Here is a 6,041-nt window from a genome sequence, read left to right as displayed (position 1 = left end):
ATGTCTGACATGGTAAATGCAAATAACAGCATCTCATCACTTATTTCTTCAATACAATATGCATGTCCTTCATTCATCCCTTTGTGGAACTTCAACGCACTTCTGCTCTCCCCCATATTCCATCTTCACAAGCATATCCTGTGTGGAGATTGAATAAAAATTAGTTGACACTAATTAATGGCACAAATAATCCAGTAAACAATTGCAGCACAGTGAAAAAAAAAAAAGGAATCCTCTTTGAGCCATTACTTGTGTAAAGTATTTTCCCAAAAGACAAGGACACAGGCAACAGGTAATGCTGAACTAAATGTAAAACCTCAACCTTTTTCATTTTTACCTAAACCGTGTGCACAAAACTCTGGAGGGATCTATGCTAACGTAGAATCCAGTCAGGACGTCTGCTACTGCTGTTTGCTCGTTTTTTTTAATGGGCGATCGTTTTCAGGCTTCAAGTAGCACCATTATACCAACATTTCACATTCTACACATTGTTTTAGGTGTATTTGACCAAAAGTTTGACTGAAAATTCACATGCAAGCTTTTTTTCAAGGCTGTGGTATTTGCTGCAAACAATATCTTTCAGCTAGCTAAAACAGAATATTATGCTATCAGCGAGCAACATGGCTAATGCCTTTCACACAGCTTTGTCTCAACTCCAAAGAGCCACAGAAGTAAAAGCTCATAATAATAATTGAAACAATCTTTGAAAAAATGACTTACCAAGCATGGCAAACAACTCAAATATGTAGAGCAAAATGTTCTGAAACGGCTTCACTTCAGCTTCGATTGGAGCCGTGCTGGGGGCGGAGTCTGTGAATTTACTCTGTTGGTGTCATAGCCCCTGTAGGAGTTCAGAGTTAAGAGGTCAAGAGTTAATGTTTCCATTGTAACGCCTCCAGATTTGACAGAGAAACACTCATTTTTAACACTCGATTTTAACTACTATCATTTTACACCTCAGAGTTACATTAAAAGAATGTGACTCTGCTTAGAGTAAAATTAACTCTACTTTTGCAAGAAGACTATTAACACCAAAACATTTAACACTTTTGAAGTTGCTGTGCACCTTCACACCAACTGTGTAGTGCAGAATAAAGACAGCAGAATCAGTGTACTGTCAGTGTAGAGGATGCAAATCAGCCCAGAAACATCTGCTTACGTCCATCCATCCATTCTCTTCCACTGATCCAATTTAGGGGGAGGAGCCATCCCAGCTACTGTAGGACGAGAGGCGGGGCACAGCCTGGACAGGTCACTGGTCTATGGCAGGGTAACACAGAGAGACACACAACCATTCACATTATGGGCAATTTAGAATCACCAGCTAACCTAACCCCACTAAGCGCACGTCTTTGGACTGTGGGAGGAAGCTGGAGCACACGGACAGAATCCTCGCAAACACCTGCTCACATCTGGTTGAATTCACATTACAAAGAGCAGTGAAGCTCAGATCAGCTGATCACAGCCTGTACTTGAATCAAATCTACTGGAGCTCTCAGCAGAAATGATTGTGAGTTTGATTCTTTTCCCCACACTGAGCCACTACAGCTGATTTTAGGGTTCCCACCTGCTGAATCCACTTTAACCTGTTCTCTGCTCATGTTCCTGTGAGAGGCACAGTCACTCTCTAATGGAGCCAACAGAAAACAGAAATGTCTTCATTTTCCCTCTTTTTCTCTGCTCATGTTCGACTTCACTGATTCAGTCTAATGAAGTGATTTTAATATAATTCAGATTTACACTGAAATAAAGTTTGTGTTCCTGTGTGCTGATAGCATTCATTTACATTAATGTAGCACAAGGTTCAGTTAACTCTGCATTTTTTCCCTTTGGAGTAAAGAAGTTGATGGAAAAAGTCCTGGATGTCTGTACTTTACCTACAACCACCTCTGTGGGATCAGTGATCAATCATTTATCATGTTGTTATTGATCAGTGACAGGTTGATTTCTGTTGGAGAGAAAGATGAAGATTTGAGTAAAGATGAGACTGAAATGAGTCTGTTGTCTTTGTCATCAGTCCAATGACACAAGAATCAGAGGTTTAACAGTGTGTGGCTCCCTCTAGTGGATGTTGTGGAGTATTCTGTTGTCTTTGCTCCAAAGGTTTTTGTACAGAGTTTTGCTGTTTCCTGTCACTGTGGGCCTCACAGCACAGTAGTACACAGCAGAGTCAGACACTGCAGCAGAGGAGATGCTCATCTTGATTTCTGTTCCCTTCACTTGAATCTTCAGTCCAGGAACTTTTTCTTCTCCTACTTCTCCTGAAGGTGAGTGTGAGATCAGGAACTCTGGAGGTTTTCCTGGATGTTGTCGATACCAGAAGAAATAATCAGAAGGTGACACTTTGTAAGTGTAGGTCAGAGTAACTGTGCTGCCTTCTACGCTGGACTCTTCATCTTTGACTGGAGTGAGTTGATCACATGTGACACCTGAAGGAAGAGAGAACGTTTTCAATCAATAATTGACGTTAATGAATAATTTGAATTGAACATAGTTTCCTGTGTAGGTGAGCAGACCTGTGAGAGTGAGAAGAATCAGAGGAAACACACAGTGATGTAATGACAGCATGTTGAGGAACATAAAGTTTGTTTTGTGTTGAACTCTGTTGAATGTGGAGGTTTTTCTCTCTTCTATAGTTCAGTAACAGCTCAGCTCCTCCCTGAATCTCTGCTCCTCCTCTCTGCTCTCAGTCACTCCTCCTCCTGTGCTTCACACATTTTATAACCAAAATGATTTAAGGGAGCCGTGTGACACGTCACACAAGCAGAAGTCACATTAACGATGTAGACAGAGTCAGAGAGTCGCTGATACTCACACAGTTAAAAAGTCTGAAACTTGAGACATTTGGAGAAAAATGTGTAAGAAGTCCTGAATTCAAGAAACATCTCAGATGATGTTTTTACTTTGTGACATATTGGACTCGTGCTTTAAGAAGCTGGTATAAACAGTATAAAAGGGGATAATAATAATAATAATAATAATAATAATAATAATAATAACAACAATAATAATAATAATAATAATAATAATGATAATAAAAATAATAATAACAATAATAATAATAATAATGATAATAAAAATAATAATAATAATAATAATAATAATAATAATAATAATAATAATAATACATCCTGTTTCAAAGCACCCACAGACACCCAAGGACATTTAACAATAGAGTGAATCACATAATAGAACAATGACAACACAAAGAACAATGAAAAGCATAAAACAGACAAACATTAAGTTCACAGTGAATATGCAGACTTGAACAGATTAAACTGGGGCAGAGACTTCCACAGCCTGGAGGCAGAGCAGCTGAAAGCTCTGCTTCCCATGGTGCTGAAAGAAGGCACAGCAAGCTGGACAGAAGAAGAAGATTGAAGTGATCGGGCAGAAGAGGTAGGGCTTAACAGGTGAGAAAGGTGAGGAGGAGCGAGGCTATGAAGGGTCTTGAGAAGAAGTATGAACACTGTTCAGAGTTTCACAGGGAGCCAGTGAGGTTCCTGAAGGACAGGGGTGATGTGCTGTAGGAGGGCTTCTGGTAATAAAACAGGCAGCTGAGTTTTGAACCAGTTGAAGCTGATGGAGGGGTTTTTGGGGGAGACATGCAAGAGAGGATTACAATAGTCAATGCGGGAGGTAACGAGACTGTGGACAAGAATAAGAAGAAAAGGGGAGTGGCCACGTTGAACAAGCTAATTACAGAAATTAAAGCCATTCACTTAGATATGAAACAAACAGCAGAAAATAAGGATTTACTTGAGAAATAACTGGAAAGATGGATGTGTAGGAGCAGGACATTGACAGCATCCCAGAAAAAAAACTGAGTTATATAATAAACTTCAAACTAACAGAGAAAGAAATTAATAATGTTATATCTAAATAAATAAATAAAAAACAGGAAAATGGCAGGAGCAAATGGTTATCCATCTGAAATGTGACTTTAAAGCTTTTTGATAAAATGAAGAGACGGGGAGTTCCTCAGTACATGGTGAGGATTCTCTCTTACTGGTGCGCTCATCAGAACATGCAGGTTAAATGGGGAAGCAGTATTTCTGCCCCCTTTGGTGTCAGCAATGGTGTTACACAGGGTGGGATTTTGTCTCCAATTTTATTTAATTTATATGTTGATGATTTGTCCATACAGCTGAGAGCCTGTAACACTGGGTGTATATTAGGTAAAACACTGATAAATCATCTCATGTATGCAGATGACCTGGTTGTTTTTAGTCCAAGCAGTGCTGGGTTACAGGAGCTTCTCAATGTCTGTACTGAATATGGTGTGCAATATGACATTGAGTACAATGCTGCTAAAAGTGCTGTTTTGATATGTAGAACCAAGCAGGATAAACAGCTAAATGTCCCTTTGTTTAAACTGGCACAAAAAACTCTTGAAGTTCATAAAAAGGTGAAATACCTCGGTCACTTTATTACTGAGCAAATGAATGATGATGATGACATATACAGACAACGATGTAAGCTCTATGTGCAGGCAAATTCAGCTTTTGTTCACTTCCAGTTAAAGTGGCTTTGTAGCGTATTGCACACCGCTATATACTGCCCCCTTGTGGTCATCCTACAAACAATGTAGCATGCAGAAGCTGCATGTTGCATATAATGATGCGATGAGAATCCTTTGCAGGATACCTAGAAGTGGTAGTGCCAGCCAGATGTTTGTAGCTGTGGGTGTCTGGACTTTTAAAGCACTTTTAAGAAAGCTAATGTTCAGTTTTAGAGAACGACTGGATGGTTCGAGTAACAGTATAATTTTAGCACTCACAGATCCGACAGTGAGTGGTTCCCGTTACTCATCCAGTCTCAGAAAGCACTGGTTAAAGTGTTTGTGTATTTATTGATTTATTTTAAGTAATTGTGTTTTATATATATTATGGTTTTATATTTTTACAAATGTTTTAGATACTTATTTATATACATATATATATTTAATGGTTTATACCTTGTGTTGGGGGGGGGAGTGTTGTGTGTGTGTGTTTTTTTGTTGTTGTTTTTTTTGTTTTTTTGTCTTGTTTTTATGGACATGAAGTCTGCCACTAAAGATTGAATTGAATTGAATTGAACAACCTTTCCAGGAAATTGACAACACCGGCACTAAAAGAAGGCTTTAACCATGTCCTTCAGGGTGGGGAGGCCCCTGTGCCCTGGAGACAGGCAGCAGTATCAGTGATCTCTAAGCTGGGGAAAGAAAAGTCAATGCAGCTGTTATCGACCAATATCAGTTCCAAACATAGATTCTAGACTGTTTGCATCAATACCAGCAAGATGACTGGAAAATTTGTAGGCTTTGTATAAAGCAGACAACACTGGGTAATGTTAGGAATGCTCCCCATCTCACTGATCACTAAACTCCTCTGAACAATGGACAGCTTTCAGCCTCGACGCTGAAAAGGCCTGTGACTCTCTCTGTTGGAAATACTTAGTATTCTTAAAGGCAACAGTGAGGAGTTCAAAAGCAGGTGAACGTTTACATTGTTCACAAGTTTGAGACAAAAGCTGAGTTAGTTGTGTTTTCATAAAAGAGAATTTGAGCTTGTCGCGGGGTCCTAAACTTCTCCCGAACAAATGCAGGCGTAGTCAGGAAGCATTCAGTGTGGATCCTTTATTCTGCCGGAAACTAGAAAACTAACTTAAGTCAACACAAAACAAACATCTTTATACAAAACACAGTCTGCATGTTACCCTCTCTGTAACATCTCACCGAAAAAAGCCCAGGTAGGCCCTGACAGCCTTCTTTTATACCCCATGGCCCCTCCCACTAGGCATAATAGCCATCTCTTTATTATTTCTTTTACCAAACACTCTTTCCCCCTCAGCTTATTTCCAGCTGTATTCCTACGATACATATATATGTATATACAGACATTTATGGTCAATTCCAGGCAGCCTACAGTGTTTCACAATAACAAACAAACAAAAATAATGCAGTTCACGTGACCTTTCAAGCGCCCGCGAACCCACTATTTGAACCCCGGAACACCATACCATCGGCTTGCATAACCACTCGTATAATCGGCGATCTCTTC

At 39.5% G+C, this 6,041-nt stretch overlaps 1 long non-coding RNA gene across 1 annotated transcript; it reads right to left on the bottom strand.

Moving 5' to 3' along the window:
* Position 1: 1 nt before the first annotated feature.
* LOC143415827 (uncharacterized) lies at positions 2-1,681 on the bottom strand. The gene is made up of 3 exons (XR_013096258.1): positions 1,160-1,681; positions 721-841; positions 2-138 (listed from the first exon to the last, which is right to left on the bottom strand). It is a non-coding gene; the product is annotated as an uncharacterized LOC143415827 (long non-coding RNA).
* Between the last annotated feature and the right edge of the window lie 4,360 nt (positions 1,682-6,041).

Source organism: Maylandia zebra, unplaced genomic scaffold, assembly GCF_041146795.1.
Source record: "Maylandia zebra isolate NMK-2024a unplaced genomic scaffold, Mzebra_GT3a scaffold06, whole genome shotgun sequence".
Taxonomy (NCBI): Eukaryota; Metazoa; Chordata; class Actinopteri; order Cichliformes; family Cichlidae; genus Maylandia; species Maylandia zebra.
Note: the sequence above shows the minus strand (reverse complement) of the source record. Positions and strands in the feature narration are given on the sequence as shown.